Here is a 25894-nt window from a genome sequence, read left to right as displayed (position 1 = left end):
ACTAATGTGGGAGAGAGGAAGATTGCTGCTTTGTCAGGGAGTCTCCTGCAGAATGCAGCAGGGGAGGTAACAATGATGTAACAGTGTAATGTGGGCTAGGTGACATGAGGGAGATTGCTAGACTAATGAGGGAGAGAGGGAGATTGCTGCTATGTCAGGGAGTCTCCTGCAGAATGCAGGAGGAGAGGTAACTATGATGTAACAGTGTAATGTGGGCTAGGTGGCATGAGGGAGATTGCTAGACTAATGAGGGAGAGAGGGAGATTGCTGCTATTTCAGGGAGTCTCCTGCAGAATGCTGTAGGGGAGGTAACTATGATGTAACAGTGTAATGTGGGCTAGGTGACATGAGGGAGATTGCTAGACTAATGAGGGAGAGAGGGAGACTGCTGCTATTTCAGGGAGTCTCCTGCAGAATGCAGGAGGGTAGGTAACTATGATGTAACAGTGTAATGTGGGCTAGGTGACATGAGGGAGATTGCTAGACTAATGAGGGAGAGAGGGAGACTGCTGCTATTTCAGGGAGTCTCCTGCAGAATGCAGGAGGGTAGGTAACTATGATGTAACAGTGTAATGTGGGCTCGGTGACATGGGGGAGATTGTTAGACTAATGAGGGAGAGAGGGAGATTGCTGCTATATCAGGGAGTCTCCTGCAGAATGCAGGAGGGGAGGTAACTATGGTGTAACAGTGTAATGTGGGCTAGGTGAAATGAGGGAGATTGCTAGACTAATGAGGGAGAGAGGGAGATTGCTGCAGAATGCAGGAGGGGAGGCAGCTATGAGCGAGCATCAGCACACAACACATGCAAAGAAAGTCACACAACATACTGTTAGGTACGAACAACCTCTCAAATGCAATCTATTGGAAAGGCATACACTATAACTACTTGCATCTATGAGAGGAAACCCACATTTTCCTGCTTACCAATTGTACAACTTACATTCAGAGATTATTTGCTTATTACATACTGTGACAATAATAATTGTATGAAATTGTTTTAATTTGCATTTCTTACGCGGTGTCTTATTGTCCTCTTTGCTTCTAAATCACACTACTTACATGTTGTTTTAGTGCCTTTTGTTCTCACTATATGAAACGGCTGATGTCACATGTCCTGTCTTCGTCCCACTGCCCGCAAATATAAGTCAGTCTCCACTGCGTGGCCTGAAGACATGTGCGAACCCGCCGTAAATTCACTTACGCTTTCAGGTGAGCCTATCGACCCACAAGCGATGTCTATCACGGAATGGACCACCTCCGGGGACCCGATGAGCCCCGGGATGTAACTAGAAGGAAAAGATACCTGTAAACCTTAATCAGACCTCTCCGCGAGGGTGGGGGGTGCGGAAGGGGGGGGGGGGTGGTGACGTGGGCACCCACGGGCAGCTGCGAGCTTCGCCGGTAAGGAAAAAAGTTCCTTCCCTCCCTACTCCAACCTAGCCCCAGGAAGAGCTGCCGCTGAGCCAACTGTTCCTAGTACCAGGCTTTCTGCAGGGGGTATATACTGTCTAATAATTACTATACCCTTTCTTGTAAATGCAGGCCTAAGATGGCTGACAGGTCTAGGACACAAAATGGCTGGCAGGCCTAGGACACAAAATGGCTGGCAGGCCTAGGACACAAAATGGCTGACAGGCCTAGGACACAAAATGGATGACAGGCCTAGGCCTGTAATTGAGTTTAGGCAGGGAGCCTCCGATGTGAGCTCAGGCCTAATGTCTGTAATGGAGGCTCAGACCGGAGGCCTGTAATGGAGGCTCAGGCCGGAGGCCTGGGGATGGGTACAGGCAGGAGGCCTGGAGATGGGCACAGGCAGGGCCGGCAACAGAAATCTTGGGGCCCTATACAATGATATTTCTGGGGCCCCCCACCTAATCCCAAATCCACACAACCCTCTTCTGGATGAGCCTCATTCAACCTTTCACTGCTCCAGATCCTGTTTTCAGGTGCGGACTTGTTCTCAGTCCTGCTGGCCTAGCTCCTGGCTGCTGTTTCCTGCTGGCTCCTGGCTGCTGCTTCCTTCTGGCTCCCAGCTACTGCTGGCCTGTCACTTTTACTAAATAATGCCAAGTACAGGAGCCAGAGACTGAGGCCACAGTGCCAGCAGCGGGTACATCTGTGCGCCCGTGGCCCCAGGCCATATGCACACACAGAGTAGATGGCTAAGCGCCGAGCAGCAGGGCGCACACAGTGAGTCAGTCAGACTCAGCCACACACAGATGGTGCACAGTAGACTGACAGGCCAGCTAGTACAGGCTGTGGCCGTGTTGGGGCATGGAGGCTCTGGGGCCCTTCGGATCGCTGGGGCCCGTCACAGTTGTCCCCCTTGACCCCCCCTGTTGCCTGCCCTGGGCACAGGCAGGAGGCCTGGGGAGTATCCCAACCTTGGGTTGGGACCAGAGCACAGGCCAGGAGGGCCTGGACTTGCCCACGGGCCTACCGCCCGGTGGTCTAGGGGGGATCACAGGTAAGTTGTGGCTGCCCAAGGCCACTTACTAGGTCCGGCGGGAGAGGATGCAGCAGGGAAGTTCGTTAGCTCTTCTGCTTCTCAACTGCTGCATGGTCCTCAGCTTCTGGCTTCAGGCGCATCTGTAGCCCCTGCCGCTGTTTCTGGGTCTTCTGCCGCCATCTCTGCCGCCGTCTTTTCTTTCTTCCTTCTTAGGGAGATCTTCACTGCTCCCTCTTTGCCGACGGACTGAGCTCCGCTGCTCCGCAGCGTCTAATATAAGACGCTGAGAGGAGGCAGAGCTATGACGCGGCGAACCCAGATTGGCCTGTCGCGTCTCCCTCTGATTGGCCGCCCCACCGCGAGCGCTGATTGGCTCGCGTGAGGCGCGCCATTTAAAAGGCCGGCCGCCGATTGGAGGGACTTGAATCCTCCCGGCCGGGACCAAACCGCCAACGCCACCAGACCGAAGGGGAGCCAACCGGAGGGAGACGGAGGTAAGCCTCCTCTGTCCCCTCCCCAGCACAGCCCCCTCCCTCATGCCTTCTCACACATGCGAGGGGATGTGTCTGAGCGATATCTTTTACTATATCCTCAAGTGTGTATGGGCTTTACTCTGTACCTCTTTTGCTTTGCTTTTGGTACTGTAGGGATGATACTTCAAACAGGTTGTGTGTGTGTGTGTGTGTGTGTGTGTGTGTGTGTGTCAGGAGTTCCTATAGAAATCTTGTGAACTGATAATGTCAATAACAAAGCACATCAGCCTCCGAGATGCTAGGACAGAGGAGAGAGTGACAGGACTGCGGACACATGGGGAGAGTGACAGGACTGCCCTGTGTTCGGCAGCAGAAGAGGATGTTGTTGTGTTAGGGTTAAAGACACTACTATGTTGATTATCTGTTGCTGTTTCCTGGACAGATGCTTTGGGAGGAAGTATAACTCAACTTGTATCAGAGGAGGGTGTTTTGGGCGTTGATAAAGTGACAGAGGAGAGCTGTGCACTGCCACAACTGCTGCAGAGAGGTGAGGGGTATGTATGTGTTACTGTACTAGTGCAGATATAGCGCTGTTATTGTGTAGTGGTATGTGTTACTGTACTAGTGCAGATATAGTGCTGTTATTGTGTAGTGGTATGTGTATGTGTTACTGTACTAGTGCAGATATAGCAGTTATTGTGTAGTGGTATGTGCACTTTGTGTTACTGTACTAGTGCAGATATAGCAGTTATTGTGTAGTGGTATGTGCGCTTTGTGTTACTGTACTAGTGCAGATATAGCGCTGTTATTGTGTAGTGGTATGTGTATGTGTTACTGTACTAGTGCAGATATAGCAGTTATTGTGTAGTGGTATGTGCGCTTTGTGTTACTGTACTAGTGCAGATATAGCGCTGTTATTGTGTAGTGGTATGTGTTACTGTACTAGTGCAGATATAGCAGTTATTGTGTAGTGGTATGTGCGCATTGTGTTACTGTACTAGTGCAGATATAGCGCTGTTATTGTGTAGTGGTATGTGTATGTGTTACTGTACTAGTGCAGATATAGCAGTTATTGTGTAGTGGTATGTGCACTTTGTGTTACTGTACTAGTGCAGATATAGCACTGTTATTGTGTAGTGGTATGTGCGCATTGTGTTACTGTACTAGTGCAGATATAGCGCTGTTATTGTGTAGTGGTATGTGTATGTGTTACTGTACTAGTGCAGATATAGCAGTTATTGTGTAGTGGTATGTGTATGTGTTACTGTACTAGTGCAGATATAGCACTGTTATTGTGTAGTGGTATGTGTATGTGTTACTGTACTAGTGCAGATATAGCAGTTATTGTGTAGTGGTATGTGCACTTTGTGTTACTGTTCTAGTGCAGATATAGCACTGTTATTGTGTAGTGGTATGTGCGCATTGTGTTACTGTACTAGTGCAGATATAGCGCTGTTATTGTGTAGTGGTATGTGCGCTTTGTGTTACTGTACTAGTGCAGATATAGCGCTGTTATTGTGTAGTGGTATGTGTTACTGTACTAGTGCAGATATAGCAGTTATTGTGTAGTGGTATGTGCGCATTGTGTTACTGTACTAGTGCAGATATAGCGCTGTTATTGTGTAGTGGTATGTGTATGTGTTACTGTACTAGTGCAGATATAGCGCTGTTATTGTGTAGTGGTATGTGTATGTGTTACTGTACTAGTGCAGATATAGCAGTTATTGTGTAGTGGTATGTGCACTTTGTGTTACTGTACTAGTGCAGATATAGCGCTGTTATTGTGTAGTGGTATGTGTTACTGTACTAGTGCAGATATAGCAGTTATTGTGTAGTGGTATGTGCGCATTGTGTTACTGTACTAGTGCAGATATAGCGCTGTTATTGTGTAGTGGTATGTGTATGTGTTACTGTACTAGTGCAGATATAGCAGTTATTGTGTAGTGGTATGTGCACTTTGTGTTACTGTACTAGTGCAGATATAGCACTGTTATTGTGTAGTGGTATGTGCGCATTGTGTTACTGTACTAGTGCAGATATAGCGCTGTTATTGTGTAGTGGTATGTGTATGTGTTACTGTACTAGTGCAGATATAGCAGTTATTGTGTAGTGGTATGTGCACTTTGTGTTACTGTTCTAGTGCAGATATAGCACTGTTATTGTGTAGTGGTATGTGTGCATTGTGTTACTGTACTAGTGCAGATATAGCGCTGTTATTGTGTAGTGGTATGTGTATGTGTTACTGTACTAGTGCAGATATAGCAGTTATTGTGTAGTGGTATGTGCACTTTGTGTTACTGTACTAGTGCAGATGTAGCAGTTATTGTGTAGTGGTATGTGCGCTTTGTGTTACTGTACTAGTGCAGATACCACTGTTATTGTGTAGTGGTATGTGCACTGTGTGTTACTGTTCTAGTGCAGATATAGCACTGTTATTGTGTAGTGGTATGTGCACTTTGTGTTACTGTACTAGTGCAGATATACCACTGTTATTGTTTAGCGGTAGGTGCGCTTTGTGTTACTGTTCTAGTGCAGATATAGCACTGTTATTGTGTAGTGGTATGTGCGCTTTGTGTTACTGCACTAGTGCAGATATAGCACTGTTATTGTGTAGCGGTATGTGCGCTTTGTGTTACTGTTCTAGTGCAGATATAGCACTGTTATTGTGTAGTGGTATGTGCGCTTTGTGTTACTGCACTAGTGCAGATATACCACTGTTATTGTGTAGTGGTATGTGCACTTTGTGTTACTGTACTAGTGCAGATATACTGTTATTGTGTAGTGGTATGTGCGCTTTGTGTTACTGTTCTAGTGCAGATATAGCACTGTTATTGTGTAGTGGTATGTGCTCATTGTGTTACTGTACTAGTGCAGGTATAGCGCTGTTATTGTGTAGTGGTATGTGTATGTGTTACTGTACTAGTGCAGATATAGCAGTTATTGTGTAGTGGTATGTGCGCTTTGTGTTACTGTACTAGTGCAGATATAGCGCTGTTATTGTGTAGTGGTATGTGCGCTTTGTGTTACTGTACTAGTGCAGATATACCACTGTTATTGTGTAGCGGTATGTGTGCTTTGTGTTACTGTACTAGTGCAGATATAGCACTGTTATTGTGTAGCGGTAGGTGCGCTTTGTGTTACAGCACTAGTGCAGATATAGCGCTGTTATTGTGTAGTGGTATGTGCGCTTTGTGTTACTGCACCAGATATACTGTTATTGTGTAGTGGTATGTGCGCTTTGTGTTACTGTACTAGTGCAGATATAGCACTGTTATTGTGTAGTGGTATGTGCGCTTTGTGTTACTGCACTAGTGCAGATATACCACTGTTATTATGTAGTGGTATGTGCGCTTTGTGTTACTGTACTAGTGCAGATATAGCGCTGTTATTGTGTAGTGGTATGTGGGCTTTGTGTTACTGCACTAGTGCAGATATACCACTGTTATTGTGTAGTGGTATGCGCGCTTTGTGTTACTGTACTAGTGCAGATATAGCGCTGTTATTGTGTAGCGGTATGTGCGCTTTGTGTTACTGTACTAGTGCAGATATAGCACTGTTATTGTGTAGCGGTATGTGTATGTGTTACTGTACTAGTGCAGATATAGCACTGTTATTGTGTAGCGGTATGTGCGCTTTGTGTTACTGTACTAGTGCAGATATAGCACTGTTATTGTGTAGCGGTAGGTGCGCTTTGTGTTACTGTACTAGTGCAGATATACTACTGTTATTGTGTAGTTGTATGTGCGCTTTGTGTTACTGTACTAGTGCAGATACACCATTGTTATTGTGTAGTGGTATGTGTGCTTTGTGTTACTGTACTAGTGCAGATATAGCACTGTTATTGTGTAGCGGTATGTGCGCCTTGTGTTACTGTACTAGTGCAGATATACTGCTGTTATTGTGTAGCGGTATGTGTGCTTTGTGTTACTGTACTAGTGCAGATATAGCACTGTTATTGTGTAGCGGTATGTGCGCTTTTTGTTACTGTACTAGTGCAGATATAGCACTGTTATTGTGTAGTGGTATGTGCGCCTTGTGTTACTGTACTAGTGCAGATACACCACTGTTATTGTGTAGTGGTATGTGTGCTTTGTGTTACTGTACTAGTGCAGATATAGCACTGTTATTGTGTAGCGGTATGTGCGCCTTGTGTTACTGTACTAGTGCAGATATACTGCTGTTATTGTGTAGTGGTATGTGCGCTTTGTGTTACTGTACTAGTGCAGATATAGCGCTGTTATTGTGTAGTGGTATGTGCGCTTTGTGATACTGTACTAGTGCAGATATAGCACTGTTATTGTGTAGTGGTATGTGTGCTTTGTGTTACTGTACTAGTGCAGATATAGCGCTGTTATTGTGTAGTGGTATGTGCGCTTTGTGTTACTGTACTAGTGCAGATATAGCGCTGTTATTGTGTAGTGGTATGTGCGCTTTGTGTTACTGTACTAGTGCAGATATACCGCTGTTATTGTGTAGTGGTATGTGTGCTTTGTGTTACTGTACTAGTGCAGATATAGCTCTGTTATTGTGTAGTGGTATGTGCGCTTTGTGTTACTGTACTAGTGCAGATATACCGCTGTTATTGTGTAGCGGTAGGTGCGCTTTGTGTTACTGTTCTAGTGCAGATATAGCACTGTTATTGTGTAGTGGTATGTGCGCTTTGTGTTACTGCACCAGATATACTGTTATTGTGTAGTGGTATGTGCGCTTTGTGTTACTGTACTAGTGCAGATATAGCGCTGTTATTGTGTAGTGGTATGTGCGCTTTGTGTTACTGTACTAGTGCAGATATACCGCTGTTATTGTGTAGCGGTAGGTGCGCTTTGTGTTACTGTACTAGTGCAGATATAGCACTGTTATTGTGTAGTGGTATGTGTATGTGTTACTGTACTAGTGCAGATATAGCAGTTATTGTGTAGTGGTATGTGCGCTTTGTGTTACTGTACTAGTGCAGATATACCACTGTTATTGTGTAGTGGTATGTGCGCTTTGTGTTACTGTACTAGTGCAGATATAGCACTGTTATTGTGTAGTGGTATGTGTATGTGTTACTGTACTAGTGCAGATATAGCAGTTATTGTGTAGTGGTATGTGCGCTTTGTGTTACTGTACTAGTGCAGATATACCACTGTTATTGTGTAGTGGTATGTGCGCTTTGTGTTACTGTACTAGTACAGATATAGCACTGTTATTGTGTAGTGGTATGTGTATGTGTTACTGTACTAGTGCAGATATAGCACTGTTATTGTGTAGTGGTATGTGCACTTTGTGTTTCCGTTCTAGTGCAGATATAGCACTGTTATTGTGTAGTGGTATGTGCGCTTTGTGATACTGTACTAGTGCAGATATAGCACTGTTATTGTGTAGTGGTATGTGCGCTTTGTGTTACTGCAATAGTGCAGATATACTGTTATTGTGTAGTGGTATGTGCGCTTTGTGTTACTGTACTAGTGCAGATATAGCACTGTTATTGTGTAGTGGTATGTGTGCTTTGTGTTACTGTACTAGTGCAGACATAGCACTTTTATTGTGTAGTGGTATGTGCGCTTTGTTTTACCGTACTAGTACAGATATAGCACTGTTATTGTGTAGTGGTATGTGTGCTTTGTGTTACTGTACTAGTGCAGATATACCACTGTTATTGTGTAGTGGTATGTGCACTTTGTGTTTCCGTTCTAGTGCAGATATAGCACTGTTATTGTGTAGTGGTATGTGCGCTTTTTGTTACTGTACTAGTGCAGATACACCATTGCTATTGTGTAGTGGTATGTGCGCTTTGTGTTACTGCACTAGTGCAGATACACCATTGTTATTGTGTAGTGGTATGTGCGCTTTGTGTTACTGTACTAGTGCAGATATAGCACTGTTATTGTGTAGTGGTATGTGCGCTTTGTGTTACTGTACTAGTGCAGATATAGTGCTGTTATTGTGTAGCGGTATGTGCGCATTGTGTTACTGTACTAGTGCAGATATAGCGCTGTTATTGTGTAGCGGTATGTGCGCTTTGTGTTACTGTACTAGTGCAGATATAGCACTGTTATTGTGTAGTGGTATGTGCGCTTTGTGTTACTGTACTAGTGCAGATATAGCACTGTTATTGTGTAGTGGTATGTGCGCTTTGTGTTACTGTACTAGTGCAGATATACCACTGTTATTGTGTAGCGGTATGTGCGCTTTGTGTTACCGTACTAGTGCAGATATAGCACTGTTATTGTGTAGTGGTATGTGCGCTTTGTGTTACCGTACTAGTGCAGATATACCACTGTTATTGTGTAGTGGTATGTGCATACCTGATGTATATGTATATACCTGATGTATATGCGTATACAGTACCTGATGTATATGCGTATACAGTACCTGATGTATATGTATATACCTGATGTATATGCGTATACAGTACCTGATGTATATGCTGATGTATATGTGTATACCTAATGTATATGTGTATACCTGATGTATATGCATACATCTGATGTATATATGTATACCTGATGTATATGCTGATGTATGTGCTGTTGTATATGTGTATACCTGATGTATATGTGCATACCTGATGTATATGCTGATGTATGTGCTGTTGTATATGTGCATACCTGATGTATATGCGTATACTGTACCTGATGTATATGTGTATACCTGATGTATATGCGTATACTGTACCTGATGTATATGCATATACTGTACCTGATGTATATGCGTATACTGTACCTGATGTATATGCGTATACGGTAGCTGATGTATATGCTGATGTATATGCCGATACTGTACCTGATGTATATGTGTATACCTGATGTATATGTGCATACCTGATGTATATATGTATACCTGATGTATATGCTGATGTATATGTGTATACCTGATGTATATGTGTATACCTGATGTATATGCTGATGTATATGTGGATACCTGATGTATATGTGTATACCTGATGTATAAGCTGATGTATATGTGGATACCTGATGTATATGCGTATACCTGATGTATATGTATATACCTGATGTAATTGTGTATACCTGATGTATATGTGAATACCTGATGTATATATGTATACCTGATGTATATGCTGATGTATATGTGTATACCTGATGTACTGTAAATGTGTATACCTGATGTATATGTGTATACCTGATGTATATGCATATACCTGATGTATATGCATATACCTGATGTATATATGTATATGCTGATATATATATATGCGTATACCTGATGTATATATGTATACCTGATGTATATGCTGGTGTATATGTGTATACCTGATGTATATGCTGATGTGTATGTGTTTTCCTGATGTATATTTGTATACCTGATGTATATGCGTATACCTGATGTATATGCTGATGTATATGTGTATACCTTATGTACTGTATATGTGTATACCTAATGTATATGTGTATACCTGATGTATATATGTATACCTGATGTATATGAGTATACCTGATGTATATATGTATATGCTGATGTATATGTGTATACCTAATGTATATGTGTATACCTGATGTATATGCATCTATCTGATGTATATATGTATACCTGATGTATATGCTGATGTATATGTGTATACCTGATGTACTGTATATGTGTATACCTAATGTATATGCGTATACCTGATGTATATGTGCTGTTGTATATGCGTTTACCTCATGATATATATGTGTATACCTGATGTATATGTGTATACCTGATGTATATGCGTATACTGTACCTGATGTATATGCTGATGTATATGCGTATACCTGATGTATATGCGTATACCTGATGTATATGTGTATACTGTACCTGATGTATATGTGTATACCTGATGTATATGCGTATACCTGATATATATATGTATACCTGATGTATATGTGTATACCTGATGTACTGTATATGTGTATACCTAATGTATATGCGTATACCTGATGTATATGGGTATACCTGATGTATATGCTGATGTATATGTGCTGTTGTATATGCGTTTACCTGATGATATATATGTGCATACCTGATGTATATGTGTATACCTGATGTACAAGATGTGTAACCTTTCATAGAATTATACTGTAATGCGCAACAAATACACCAAAAAACTTCAGGATTTCACAGTGGCAATTTTCAGCTTAAACTTGTTTTCTAACATGAAAATGTAGATTACTGACCCAAACCTGTCCATCTGCCCAATAATGGTTCATTCCAAGTGGTTTGTTTCTTATTAATTTTCTGCTAATATTCTAAATGCGTCTTCTGCGATGTGTTGTCTGATGCTATGGATTGTCTGTTTCTGGGATGGGATAAAACACATTGATCTAATTGGAATGCAAGTGTACCAGCGCCGGCTGTTATTAGTGAATAAATATACTCAATGTATAAAGTTAATAGTTGTTTTAATACAAAATACAATGTAAAAAATACATATGGAATTCCATTAATGCAAAAATATTGAATTTAAAAACATATTATAGAGCATATTACCACTGGATGTGTTTTTGGATGGTAATTCGGATATGTTTCCTTTAAATGTATAGCGATAGACGATTGACCAGGTAGCCAGCAATTTCCAATGGGTTATTGGTGGAGAGGTGTCAGATGGTATTGTCCAAGTAACCAATATGGTATTTTTGAGGTAAAACCTGGATGAACAAGCAATTCTTGGGTCGTCTCGGATAAGCCTCCGGATACAATTGAGTTAGGAGATTATATTTATATTCCCATTGAGAAGATTCTGCTCCTGAAGAAGCTCAGGGATTTTACCTTAGGGAAACGCGTTGAGCCACCTTTTGAGAGTTTTATTTCAGCAATTACCAACCAATTGGTGAACATTTATATGGACATACCATCTTTATCCACAAGAAACATCTTCTCGATGCAATGCGATTTTTTTATGTAATTTATTCACTGCTCTGTTTGCCCCAGGGGATCACATCGCACCACCACCCGCAAAATCGGGTGCGATGCCATGCCATTAGCTATACACTTGTATGACATACAATGAGGTTTTAGTTACCCCCCACTATCCACGCCACCCCGAAGCATGGCGAGCACAGTGAGTCCCGCGAGGGGACGTAGAATACATGTAAAGTAATGCGCATGCTCTCGCCACACTTCGGGCTCGGTGGCTCGCTACACTATATAAAAACAACTCCTCACCGACGTGGATAGTGGTGGTATGAAAAGGTCGGGAGGACGCATTCCGTCACCGCTCGTCACACTTTGGGGTGGTGTGGATAGTGGGGGGTGACTAAAACCTCATTGTATGTCATACAAGTGTATATCTAATGGCATGGCTTCGCAGCTCCCGATTTTGAGGAAGGTGCGATGCGATCCCCTTGGGCCAACAGAACAGTGAATAAATTACATAAAAAAATCGCATCGCAGGGCACTAAAGGGTGTGGTACGGGACTCCGACGGTCGGGATCCCGACAGTCCTTATCCCGACTGGCCGGATCCAGACAGCGTGGTGAGCGCAACTAAGCCCCTTGCGGGCTCACTACGCGAGCCACCTATTCTATTCTCCCTCTATGGGGGTCGTGGACCCCCACGAGGGAAAATAGCGGGTGGCCGTCGGGCACCTGGCTGTCGGCGTTTTGACAGTCGGGATCCCGACATCGGGTAAACGACTGTCGGGAACCCGTCCGGCACCCGGCACTAAAATGGCCCATGCAATGCAATGTGATGCGATTTTAGTACTGAGAATAGCCCTGTACGCAAATAGAGTACTGGGTGCCCTACTAGGAAACAAGTACCGTAATTTGTCCAAGTTATTTGTGATATTCAACATTTGATCCAGTTTTTTATGGCATAGTGGATTGTCACTTTGTTGAAACTGAGCAAGCCATTTCTCACTATGGGTGGGATGTATCAAGCAATTGTGGTCCCACATCCCACCGCACATCGCCTACTAACATAACTATGTACTAACATATGTGATTAGTATTTCAAAGGGCAGCTCATGTGATAAGAACTGCCCTTTGCTAAGCAGCCGGCGGGGGGTGAGCGGGTCTCCGCGGTTCTCCCCTCCTCCTATGCTAGCATCCCCCTGCTGAGATGGCTGCAGGATCTGCCGGGCTCCTCCTCCCTGTACCCGGTAGGTGCTAGGGAGGAGGAGGTCACTGGTCAGGGCAGCACAGCAGAAGACTGCCCAATATCAGGGGAGGGGGGCAGTGCAGGACAGCGGGGGTCATGAAAAGACCATAAGCTAGCGTAACCCTCTGCAGCGAAACCTCGGCAGGGGGCATTGATGCATCTGAAAATGCGGTAAAAACCTTGATAACAGGGGTTTTACTGTAGTACATCCCGCCCTATATCATTTGGTTTCCCAGATATTGCTGTTTTTCTTTCTATGAGAGAAAACCCTCAGATCTGCTCAGTCATGTCAGCTACAGACTTTCTGGTTCCAAAACAGGAAGAGTCTGCAGTTCACATGCATAGACCAAGCGCCACCAATAACGTGTGAATCGAGCTGTGCGTTTCTTATGTCTGTGTCTGCGCATCTGCTATTTATACTGTGTATCTGCTACTTTATACTGTGTATCTGCTATTTATACTGTGTATCTGCTATTTATACCGTGTATCTGCTATTTATACCGTGTATCTGCTACTTTATACTGTGTATCTGCTACTTTATACAGTGTATCTGCTACTTTATACAGTGTATCTTCCATTTTCTACTGTGTATCTGCTACTTTATACTGTGTATCTGCTACTTTATACCGTGTATCTGCTATTTATACTGTGTATCTGCTACTTTATACTGTGTATCTTCTATTTATACTGTGTATCTGCTATTTATACTGTGTATCTGCTATTTATACCGTGTATCTGCTATTTATACCGTGTATCTGCTACTTTATACTGTGTATCTGCTATTTATACTGTGTATCTGCTATTTATACTGTGTATCTTCCATTTTCTACTGTGTATCTTCTATTTATACTGTGTATCTGCTACTTTATACTGTGTATCTGCTACTTTATACTGTGTATCTGCTATTTATACTGTGTATCTGCTACTTTATACTGTGTAGCTGCTACTTTATACTGTGTATCTTCCATTTTCTACTGTGTATCTGCTACTTTATACTGTGTATCTTCCATTTTCTACTGTGTATCTGCTACTTTATACTGTGTATCTTACATTTTCTACTGTGTATCTTACATTTTCTACTGTGTATCTGCTACTTTATACTGTGTATCTGCTACTTTATACTGTGTGTCTGCTACTTTATACTGTGTGTCTGCTACTTTATACTGTGTGTCTGCTACTTATACTGTGTATCTTCCATTTTCTACTGTGTATCTTACATTTTCTACTGTGTATCTGCTACTTTATACTGTGTATCTGCTACTTTATACTGTGTATCTTACATTTTCTACTGTGTATCTGCTACTTATACTGTGTATCTGCTACTTTATACTGTGTATCTTACATTTTCTACTGTGTATCTTACATTTTCTACTGTGTATCTGCTACTTTATACAGTGTATCTGCTACTTATACTGTGTATCTGCTACTTTATACCGTGTATCTGCTACTTATACCATGTAGCTGCTACTTTATACTGTGTGTCTGCTACTTTATACTGTGTGTCTGCTACTTTATACTGTGTGTCTGCTACTTTATACTGTGTGTCTGCTACTTTATACTGTGTGTCTGCTATTTATACTGTGTGTCTGCTATTTATACTGTGTATCTGCTACTTTATATCGTGTATCTGCTACTTTATACTGTGTGTCTGCTACTTATACTGTGTATCTTACATTTTCTACTGTGTATCTGCTACTTTATACTGTGTGTCTGCTACTTTATACTGTGTGTCTGCTACTTTATACTGTGTATCTTACATTTTCTACTGTGTATCTTACATTTTCTACTGTGTATCTGCTACTTATACTGTGTATCTGCTACTTTTTACTGTGTAGCTGCTACTTTATACTGTGTATCTGCTACTTTCTACTGTGTATCTTACATTTTCTACTGTGTATCTTACATTTTCTACTGTGTATCTGCTACTTTATACTGTGTATCTGCTACTTTATACTGTGTATCTTACATTTTCTACTGTGTATCTTACATTTTCTACTGTGTATCTTACATTTTCTACTGTGTATCTGCTACTTTTTACTGTGTATCTTACATTTTCTACTGTGTATCTTACATTTTCTACTGTGTATCTGCTACTTTATACAGTGTATCTGCTACTTTATACAGTGTATCTGCTACTTTATACCGTGTACATTTTCTACTGTGTATCTGCTACTTTATACAGTGTATCTGCTACTTATACTGTGTATCTGCTACTTTATACCGTGTATCTGCTACTTATACTGTGTAGCTGCTACTTTATACTGTGTATCTGCTACTTTATACCGTGTATCTGCTACTTATACTGTGTATCTGCTACTTATACCGTGTAGCTGCTACTTTATACTGTGTGTCTGCTACTTTATACTGTGTGTCTGCTACTTTATACTGTGTGTCTTACATTTTCTACTGTGTATCTGCTACTTTATACTGTGTGTCTGCTACTTTATACTGTGTGTCTGCTACTTTATACTGTGTATCTGCTATTTATACTGTGTATCTGCTATTTATACTGTGTATCTGCTACTTTATATCGTGTATCTGCTACTTTATACTGTGTGTCTGCTACTTATACTGTGTATCTTACATTTTCTACTGTGTATCTGCTACTTTATACTGTGTGTCTGCTACTTTATACTGTGTGTCTGCTACTTTATACTGTGTATCTGCTACTTTATACTGTGTATCTGCTACTTTATACTGTGTATCTGCTACTTTATACTGCGCATCTGCTACTTTATACTGTGTATCTTACATTTTCTACTGTGTATCTTACATTTTCTACTGTGTATCTGCTACTTTATACCGTGTATCTGCTACTTTTTTACTGTGTATCTGCTCTTTTTACTGTGTAGCTGCTACTTTATACTGTGTCTATTGTTTAGGGAAAGGGGGGTATGGGGATAGACCAGGGCACAGGTGTAGAGCAGTAGGATAAATTGTGTTTGATTCCACAGTACTGTGTAATTATCTATATGAGTACAGGACTCGTATTCAATTAAGAATGTGGAGGTGCTTCCTAGAGAGTAAAGATATAGTATATTGGGAAAGAAGGGAAAGACTCTCTTTTTGTTGGGGCACTCTTATACAATAATTAGTACAATTAAGAAAATAATTTTTCCATAGAAATGGGTGAAAAGGTGACTGCACAGGTAAATCAATTTTAATGGAACCCTTTAAATTAGTGATACACTATTGGTGTGTTCAGGGAAATTCCCTGATACAATTTTATTGGTTTATTAAAATTTAGCTTTTAATTAGAATTTAGTAAAAATAGACACTAGACATGGACACACAAACAAATAACATAAATTGATACATCTGCCGCATAAATTAAAGGTATTTCTGGGATGCAATCCCGATAGATATTCGAGGGATGAGCTCCCTCTAGTAATTTAGAAGTATTATATTTCTACACGTCTGAAGTAGTCAAGCACAAAACAGAGAAAAGTATATATAAAGAAAAAATGTTACTTCAAGACCTCTAAAGAGAAATGATACATATACTGCCATAAGATTCTCTCCCTCTAACCTACAAATTCTTAAACAGTCTGAATAAGGTGATTAAACACGAATATACCATTTGGAATTGTTTATAATAAGGCTGCTATACGCAGCCAAACAAGGTAAATTGATCTGAGCATATTACAAGGAAAGTGCAAACATTGTTGTGTCTAAATGAGTGTGTATTCAATGTGTCCAAACGGCATTGTAGACAGTGAAAACTTCTGATACAAGAGTAGCAACATACAGCATTTCTCTTTAGAGGTCTTGAAGTAACATTTTTTCTTTATATATACTTTTCTCTGTTTTGTGCTTGACTACTTCAGACGTGTAGAAATATAATACTTATAAATTACTAGAGGGAGCTCATCCCTCGAATATCTATCAGGGGGATTACATCCCAGAAATACCTTTAATTTATGCGGCAGATGTATCAATTTATGTTATTTGTTTGTGTGTCCATGTCTAAATGCTACATTTTAATAAACCAATAAAACTTGTATCAGGGAATTTCCCTGAACACACCAATAGTGTATCACTAATTTAAAGGGTTCAATTACAATTGATTTACCTGTGCAGTCACCTTTTCACCCATTTCTATGGAAAAATTATTTTCTTAATTGTACTAATTATTGTATAAGAGTGCCCCAACAAAAAGAGAGTCTTTCCCTTCTTTCCCAATATACTTTTTACTGTGTAGCTGCTACTTTATACTGTGTAGCTGCTACTTTATACACGTGTCAACAGGTAAACTGCTTGGGGGAAGAAACTTTTTAGGCTTCTTGTGGACTTGGTGGGAATGGCCCTGTAGCATCTGCCTGATGGCAGCAGGTTAAACAAGCCATGGCCAGGATGTAGTTGGAACTATCTTCATTGCCCACTTTTTCGCTCTGGACAGGTCCTGGAGAGAGGGAAGGTCCATCCCGTTGATCTTCTCCGCAGTTCTAACTACCTTTTGGGGGATTGTCCAGAAGGCAGACTTAAGGGTGGTGTAGCAGTGGTCAAGGGTACGCCCTTCCCTTGTGGGCATGTGACTTGTTGTTTGAACTTGGGTAGCTCCTGGCTTAGGTTAGTTCTGTTGAAGTCACCCAGCACTATGAACAGAGTCTGGGTGTTTTTGCTCCATGTCAGATATGCTGGTGGCCAGGTGGTGCAGGGCTTCCTTTGCGCAGGCAAGGGGGGGATGGACACTCCCACTAGGACAATCGAGTTAAATTCCCGGGGAGAATAGAAGGGTTTGCAGTTGATACATAGCATCTCCGGGTGAGGGCTGCATGATAATGTATGCCTAGGATTGTGACATTGGTGCACCATCTATCATTGATGTAGAAGCAGATTATTATTATATTTTTATTTATAAGGTGCCACAAGTGGTACGCAGCGCCATACATATAGAACACATTAGAACAGTACAGGGTACACAGAACTAGACATAACTCAATTAAAGCACAAAACCTGGCAGGGACACTGGGGAGTCAGCAATGTGGTCATCCAGCCACGTCTCTGTGAAGCATAAGACAGATGATCCGGCTCAGTGTCTCCTATTCATCAGCGACCAGAGATGGTCGCTGATGAAAGGGAACCTCTGCCGGGGGAGCCGCAGAGGTAATCAGATGGTCGCAGGAGCAAATTCCTGTGACCAGCGATTATAATGAGGCAGAAAACGGGAGCGCGCACCCAGCGATTTATCGCGGGGGCACACTCCCATCACTGGTTCTCATCTCTAGCAATTTCATTTTTTGCTTCCTTTAAAAACCGTGTTTTTTGCTGCCCTGTGCAGAAAGGATGCAGCAAAGGTGAATGGCCTTTGTTGGAGAGTGAACCGGCGACCATGGAGAACCATTCACAGAGGTGGAGGGGAAGTAAACCCCCAGGGCAGTCAGGTGGTGGCCCCAGACTGAGACGCCGCCCATCAGCTCCCAGCACAACAAGCAGAGGCCAACCTGGATTAAGCCTCAGTGTATACCTGTCCTGGTCATGGAGGAGAGGCTTTCATGACGGTGCCTTAGTGAGGTGGAAGCGTAGGGGTCACCGGTCTGCACTCTCCGCGATCCTGCTGTCCCTCCTCATGGGAAGCACAAGGTCAAGCATGTCAATATATCTCCCCTGTGTGTACGGGGCTTAATGGACAGAACCATGTGCACTGCAGGTGGGGCAGATGTAACATTTGCAGAGATAGTTACATTTGGGTGAGTTATTTTGTTTCTGTGCATGGTAAATACTGACTGCTTTATTTCTCTACCGTCCAATGGGATACTGGGCTTCACTACTATGGGGATTGAGACCTCCGCAGGAGAGACAGGCACATAAAAGAACTTTCAGTGTGGGTGCACTGGCTCCTCCCCTCAATCTCCCTCCACTAGTCAGTTTTGAAAAATGTGCCTCAGGAGAGGCAGTGCTTCTGGATGCTCCAGAGTTTTTTCCACATTTATTTTCAAGTTTGTTATTTTGGGGCGCTGTGGTGACCACACAGCTGTCCTGCTTCGTGGGTGTCAGGGGAAGGGTCAGTCCCCGACCTCTTCAGGTGCAGAGCTGACCCTGCTACAGGACAATCCAGTCCTGCGTGGGACTTGTCACCGCACAGCATTGCGCTGTAGCGAGCAAGTCCCCTAGCCGCCGCACACCCCTGACAAGGTCTGAAGACATCGGTGGTGAGTACAGGCTGGGGGTCCCACAAGGGGTCCCCGCAGCCATTTCTGGTGCGGCAAGAGGACGGCTAGTAATGGCGGCTCTCCAGCAGGGACCGCGTGAACACCGCGTCTGATAACTGGCATAGGGGTGCTACCGCTGGACCACCAGGGACACCCCTCAGGGTATAATGTATGATATATATATTTACACCTTTAATAATGTCAGTATAATTATATGTAAGCGCCAGCTCCGTGTAAGGGGGCGGGGCTTCACTCAGAGCGGGACCAAGCTCTGCTGGGCGCGCGCTGTCACTTCCTGCTTCTTCACACGCTGCCAGACTCCATTACAGGGCTCCTCACTGGCGTGGTGGATCCGGGTACTTGCAGCACGGCAGAGACAGCAGGTTTTTTATAGCGATTTAGCGCTGCTGCGCTATCTAGCTTAGTCAGACACTGTGTTGTTTATATCACTGTGTTTAGCGTTACCAGCTCACCCAGATCTGTGAGTTCAGGTTAAGGGTGCACTTGGCTCCCCAATTGCTCTGTTTTTTCCCCACTGTCTAGTTACAGACACAGCATAAAGCAAAGCACATAGTCTGTTTTCACTCAAAGGAAACACATCCAGCAGTGTGTGCACGTGTGTGACTGCGTGGGGGTTGTGTTTGTTGCTACAGACATTGTAGTATTACCTCATCATGGTGAAAAAGTTCACTTGTATGGTGTGTAGCACCAAGTTTGTGCCCAAGTCACAGTCCCAGGTTACTTGTGAGGCTTGTATGTCACCACAGCCCAGTAGTGCTGACACCCAGATCAGTGGGGTTCCCCCACAGCTTGCGGGGCAGTCGCAGGCAGACGAGCAGGAGCCTGCGTGGGCCTCCAACATAAAGACCTTGTTGGATTCTGTGGCTTCACAGCTTTCCACTAACACTCAGCAAACGCAGAGGGTTCAGAGGGAATTGTCCATGTTAGCTGCTAGGGTGGATATTCTTCATACCCAAAATGTACCTCCTCCGCCCGCACAGCCTCAAAAGAGGCAGGCTACTGCTATGGATCCTGACACAGATGAGGACGATGAGGACATATTGGAGGAGGGTGAGGAGCAGGGTCTACAGGAACCAGCTCCTGAGACGGCAGTGCATGGTCCCGAGCCCCTTATCAGGGCCATTAGGGATGTTTTAGATCTCCCAGTAGAGGCACCCACAGAAGGAGATCCTTTCTTCATGACTCAGAAGAAACAGCCAGTGTACTTCCCTGAGCAGGCAGAGTTAGAAACTGCTTTCAGGGCTGCATGGCAAAACCCTGATAAGAGGTTTACTCTTTCAAAAAGGTTCACAAATGCATATCCTTTTGAACCTTTGGGCAGAAAGAAATGGGAGGAGCCACCGGTAGTGGACTCCTCTGTTTCCCGCCTCTCTAAGAAGGTGTTGTTACCAGTCCCAGGGGTATCCACCCTTAAGGACGGGGCGGACAGAAGGCTGGAAGCTACCCTCAAGTCCATATATACGGCTAGTGGGGCATCCCAGCGTCCAGTTTTAGCCAGCTGCTGGATGGCCAAGGCTATTCATACCTGGTCAACCCACATTCAGGAAGGGTTGTTGGGTGACATGACTGTGGCCCAGATAGGGGACAGCCTGCGTCACATTCAGGACACCGCAAAAATCCTGTGCGAGGCACAAAAGGAATTGGGCGCAATAAACGCGCGCAATTCAGCCATGGCGGTTTCAGCCAGACGGGCCTTGTGGCTGCGGCAGTGGTCTGCAGATGTAGACTCAAAGAAGAGTGTGGAGGGTATTCCCTTTACAGGAGAATGGCTGTTTGGCAGTGAATTAGACGGTTGGATTTCCAAAGCCACTGCAGGAAAATCTACCTTCCTTCCATCAGCCCCCACGGTTGCAAAGCGTACCTTCACAGGTGCTTTCCAGCAGTCCTTTCGTGGGAACAGGTTTCGCCCTAAGGCTAGGGGCGCCTCCAATGCCAGCAGGGGCACGAGAGGCAAGTTTAGGAAGCCTAACACCTCCAACACCCAGGACCGTCCAAATGCCACAACTTCCTCTAAGCCTGCAGCATGACGGGGTTTTCCCGCCACGAGACTCTCTCGCGGTGGGAGCGCGATTGTTGCATTTCAGCCATGTGTGGGACGCCTCGGGTCTGGATTCCTGGGCCAGAGGTCTCATTTCTCTAGGTTACAGGCTGGAATTCGACAAACCCCCTCCCAGACGATACTTCAGGTCGGCACTTCCAGCATCCCAGGAAGATCAGGTGCTCCTTCAGGGGGCCATTACCAGGCTGCTTCAGTCTCAGGTAATTGTACCGGTGCCAGACACGGAGCAGGGCCAGGGATATTATTCCAACTTATTCCTGGTACCGAAGCCAGACGGCTCAGTAAGACCCATCCTGAATCTAAAGTCACTGAACCCCTTCCTGCGCGTGTTCAAGTTCAGGATGGAGTCCTTGCGCTCTGTGATCGCCAGCCTAGAAAGAGGGGAGTTCCTGGCCTCTATAGACGTCAAAGACGCCTACCTACACATTCCTATCTGGCCCCCACACCAAATCTATCTCAGGTTTGCCTTGGGAAACGACCATTACCAATTCCGGGCGTTACCTTTCAGCCTGTCGACAGCCCCGCGGGTTTTCACAAAGGTAATGGCGGAAATGATGTCACTACTCAGGCTCCGAAGGGTGAATGTAGTGCCATACCTGGACGACCTGCTAATAAAAGCAGGGTCGGCGGAGGCTTTAAGCAGTGCTCTCAATCTGTCCATACAGGTTCTAAGAGACCACGGCTGGATCCTAAACATGCCCAAATCATCGCTGGTTCCAACCCAGAGGATGGTTTTCTTGGGCATGATCCTGGATACATCAGAACAAAAAGTCTTTCTGCCGATGGAAAAGGTCACTGCAATACAACAGCTGGTCAGGGAGGTCCTACAGTCACCTCTGGTACAGATCCATCTTTGCCTCCGGCTTCTAGGCAAGATGGTGGCTTCATTCGAAGCAATACAATTTGGCCGCTTCCATTCCAGGACTTTTCAATTGGATATTCTGACAAAATGGTCCGGCTCCCCCCTGCAGATGCGCAGAAGGATTGGCCTTGCAACAAGAACCAGGATCTCGCTACAGTGGTGGCTAGATTCATCCAATTTGTTGGCAGGCAGACGGTTCCAGATCCAGGACTGGATTCTGGTAACCACGGACGCCAGCCTGAGGGGCTGGGGAGCTGTGACACAGGGAGTCCGCCTACAGGGTCGATGGTCTCCACTGGAGTCAGGCCTTCATATCAACAAGCTGGAGTTGAGGGCGGTCTACTATGCCCTGTTACAGGCAGCTCCATTGTTACAGGGAAAGGCGATCCAGGTCCAGTCGGACAATGCCACCACTGTGGCCTATATAAATCGGCAGGGTGGTACCAAGAGCATGCCTTGCATGAGAGAAGCGTAAAAAATTCTGTCCTGGGCGGAACAGAATGTCCAGGCCCTGTCTGCCATTTTTATCCCGGGGGTCGACAATTGGGAGGCGGACTTCCTGAGTCGTCACGATCTTCACCCGGGAGAGTGGGGCCTTCACACTCAAGTGTTCAATGCCATAGTGGATCTGTGGGGGCTCCCTCAGATCGACCTGATGGCTTCACGATTGAACCACAAGGTAGCAATGTACTGTGCACGGACCAGAGACCCAGGGGCGATAGCGGTGGACGCTCTCACCTGGACCTGGGATTTCCAATTGGTGTACCTCTTCCCACCTCTCCCATTGTTGGCTCGGGTGCTAAAGCGGCTCCGGCATCAGGGGACGGAGGCCATACTGGTGGCACCAGACTGGCCAAGAAGGGCCTGGTACGGGGACATTCAGGCCATGCTAGTGGAAGACCCGTGGCGTCTGCCCCTAAGAGAAGACCTGCTCCTCCAGGGCCCGTTCGTCTTCCAGGACTTACAGCGGCTACGTTTAACGGCCTGGAGGTTGAGCGGCAGATCTTAGTCCACAAGGGTCTCCATCCCTCTGTCGTCACTACAATGATAAAAGCCAGGAAGCCGGTGACGGCTGCTCATTATCATGTAATATGGCGCAGATATATTGCCTGGTGTGAGAAGAATGACTTGCCTCCGGCCAGTTTTCGATTAAACAGTCTGCTACGTTTTCTTCAGGCTGGCCTGGATAAGGGACTCAGATTGGGTTCCTTAAAGGTCCAAATCTCCGCACTATCTGTGTTTTTTCAGAAAAAGATTGCGGCCTTGCCGGAAGTGCAAACCTTCTTACAAGGGGTGCTGAGGATTCAGCCCCCCTTTGTGCCTCCCACTGCACCATGGGATTTGGAAGTAGTTCTTACTTTCTTAAAATCAGCCCGGTTTGTTCCACTGGAAGAGTCTGAGCTGCGACACCTCACTTGGAAGACTGTTGTTCTGCTGGCTCTAGCTTCGGCCAGGAGGGTGTCCGAGCTCGGGGCCTTATCTTGTCGGAGCCCTTACCTTGTGTTCCACAACGATAGGGCGGAACTCAGGACTAGACCACAATTCCTTCCAAAGGTGGTGTCAGGGTTCCACCTAAACCAACCTATTGTGGTTCCTTCTAGCGCGACACACCCAGATATACCAGATACCTTGGATGTGGTCCTCACCCTTAAGGGGTATGTCAAGCGCACAGCTAGGATCCGTAAGACGGACAGCCTGTTTGTGCTTTATGATGCGCAGAAGAAGGGTTTACCTGCTTCAACGCGTACCATTGCCAGGTGGATAAGATGTACTATCCAGCAGGCTTATGCATCAGCTGGTTTGTCGCTTCCTTTTTCAGTAAAGGCTCACTCAACCAGGTCTGTAGGTACCTCTTGGGCGGCTGCTCGAGGGGTGTCGGCAATGCAGCTATGCAGGGCCGCTACTTGGTCAGGGCAACACACATTTGTTAAGTTCTACAAGTTTGACACCCTGGCCAGGGAGGATTCCCAGTTCGGGAATGCGGTTCTACAGCAGAATCCGCACGTTCCCACCCGTTCTGGTAGCTTTGGGACCTCCCCATAGTAGTGAAGCCCAGTATCCCATTGGACGGTAGAGAAAATAGGATTTTGGGTACCTACCGGTAAATCCTTTTCTCGTAGTCCATATGGGATACTGGGAGCCCGCCTCAGTGCGGCTTTTTCTGCTGTCAGACCTACTTTATTGTTAGGCTTATTGCCTTGTTTTCTATAGGATAAATATGACTATAGATTTGTTCTAGTTACAGGTGTCCTCTTAAGTTGTTAGGATTCACCTCTTTTATATGTTTTTTGTTCGTTTGGGTGTGCTGGATGAATCTCACCACAATGCATTATCACATACTCCTCACATGCTCTCCTTCGGCACAGTTTTTGCATTAACTGACTAGTGGAGGGAGATTGAGGGGAGGAGCCAGTGCACCCACACTGAAAGTTCTTTTATGTGCCTGTCTCTCCTGCGGAGGTCTCAATCCCCATAGTAGTGAAGCCCAGTATCCCATATGGACTACGAGAAAAGGATTTACCGGTAGGTACCCAAAATCCTATTTTTTACACTGCAATATAGATGGTTTGAAGTACAAACCCCACCCAAATTTTACTTGCTCACATGTTGCAATCAATCCGCCCCACCTGCAGTGTACATGGTTTTGACCATTAGAGAGAGAATTTGCTTTTGCAAGTGAACCAGAATCAGGCCCTTGGTGTGCTTTTGATGTTATTGCACATTTGTATGTTTCACAGTGTAACAGCAAGTTTCTTAAAGTTACCTGCACAGTGGAACTGAAGAGTCGGAACATTGAATTTGGGCTGGGATTCTGACAGTCGGATAAAAAAAATGATTTGCTCAAAGCAACTGACCTGTTAGATAATAATATGGGGCTCAGTAGTGGAAATAGGAGTGTGATTATTTGATTCATGAATAGTATTAAAGCTGTGGCAATTCTGAGTTCCCTTTTTTTTTCATAGTAAACAGCAATAAATGTTATTTTTCAGCACAACACAATGCATGGATATGACCCAGGGTTGCCTATAATAATGGAATGGCCGGGAGGCTCCTGAAAATTGGGTTTCCCTCTCGGCCCCCCGGAAAGGTGCGCAATCCTCCCGGAATTTTCTGTGTAAAATGGGTTTGGCTAGGGCTGGCAAATTTCCCAACACTGAAGATGCTGGGTAAAAGTTGTGAATTGCAAACATTTCTGTCTGAAGGTGGTATTAGAGGAATACTAAGATCTGGAAATAAAAGTTGTACTCTGTGGTTTGAATGTGATGTTGTGCAGGTAAAGAGATGGTGGTATTGTGTTTTCTGCAAACACTACAGCAGCTCTGAGAAAGGAAAGATGGTTATTTGGCAGTAAAAGTGACAGATAAACTGAATGCAGCATTTGTTCTTTTGCATCATAAATCACTTTATGGAATATGTCTGATGCCTTTTAGGCACATTATAATAACTACAGTGATATATACAAGATGCGCTGTTTGTAGAGATTGTATCGAAGTATTCTCACAAGTATCATATTGTTTCAAGCAGCTGCTTAACATACAAAATATAGATAAGGCCAGGCAATATCTTTTTCCATTTTGAATGTCCATATACAGTATTCCTAGTCACATGCACCTTTCCAGTTTAGGGGCTTATTTGTCAAAGAAAATCTGGGGAATATCTAAACTTGTCTACTTTTGAAAAGCATGTCAGGGAGATTGTGACGTCTGGAAAGGACATGGACTGATACACACGGGAGCCATATCATAAAATGACTTACAGCCAAATGTAGGTGAACCCCAAGGCAGTTAGGAACTACTGCTTGGGATCTACTGATC

The 25894-nt window shown here is 44.3% G+C and overlaps 1 protein-coding gene across 2 annotated transcripts in view; it reads left to right on the top strand.

The window, feature by feature from the left end:
- The first annotated feature begins 3328 nt into the window (after positions 1–3328).
- RASGRP2 (RAS guanyl releasing protein 2) overlaps positions 3329–25894 on the top strand; it is a 151193-nt gene continuing 128627 nt past the window's right edge. Inside the window, exon 1 of one of the 2 annotated variants that reach the window (XM_083164806.1) lies at positions 3329–3470. The gene's annotated coding sequence lies outside the window, so the exon portion shown is untranslated. Of the gene's footprint in view, positions 3478–25894 lie in introns of both variants that reach the window. The other variant, XM_083164805.1, reaches the window with a different exon arrangement.

This window comes from Crinia signifera, chromosome 11, assembly GCF_055691185.1.
Source record: "Crinia signifera chromosome 11, ASM5569118v1, whole genome shotgun sequence".
In the NCBI taxonomy this organism is placed as follows: Eukaryota; Metazoa; Chordata; class Amphibia; order Anura; family Myobatrachidae; genus Crinia; species Crinia signifera.
Note: the sequence above shows the minus strand (reverse complement) of the source record. Positions and strands in the feature narration are given on the sequence as shown.